Source organism: Eurytemora carolleeae, unplaced genomic scaffold, assembly GCF_000591075.1.
Source record: "Eurytemora carolleeae unplaced genomic scaffold, Eaff_2.0 scaffold5430, whole genome shotgun sequence".
Taxonomy (NCBI): Eukaryota; Metazoa; Arthropoda; class Copepoda; order Calanoida; family Temoridae; genus Eurytemora; species Eurytemora carolleeae.
In genome coordinates, this window is record NW_019401316.1 from 1 (window position 1) to 435 (window position 435).

A 435-nucleotide genomic window follows, 5' to 3' on the forward strand; every position below is an offset into this window, starting at 1 on the left:
TATATTGTATACAATAAACTGCAAATTTTTTTCCATGTATTTTAGTGTAGTATTAGAGGAGGACAAGACAATCTACAGCCAGCGTTTAGCGACTTTAACGCCTGGGTTCTCAGGCGCAGATATAGCTAACGTGGTAAATGAAGCTGCTCTTCATGCTGCTCGTGAACTTCAGGTAGAAAATAAATAAAATAAGGAGAAGGTCGTTTTACTAGATAAAAGAAATAATACATTATCGTGTTCATTGTTCTTATTTAGGATAAAATTAAAAAGAAAAACTTGGAGTATGCCATAGAACGGGTTGTTGCTGGTCCTGAGAAGAAAACAGGAATTTTAAATCCTCAAGTAAGCGCAACTTTGGATCAAAACTCGTGAATTTTAATCTTAAAGGGAGTGACCGGCTATGTAAGGTAGTTGAACTGAGTATGCAGTGTTGTG

The 435-nt window shown here is 36.1% G+C and overlaps 1 long non-coding RNA gene across 1 annotated transcript; it reads left to right on the plus strand.

Annotated features, from left to right (window-relative positions):
- Window positions 1-49: 49 nt before the first annotated feature.
- On the plus strand, window positions 50-343 carry LOC111717789 (uncharacterized). Its single transcript, XR_002768917.1, has 2 exons — window positions 50-172; window positions 256-343. It is a non-coding gene; the product is annotated as an uncharacterized LOC111717789 (long non-coding RNA).
- Window positions 344-435: the final 92 nt, after the last annotated feature.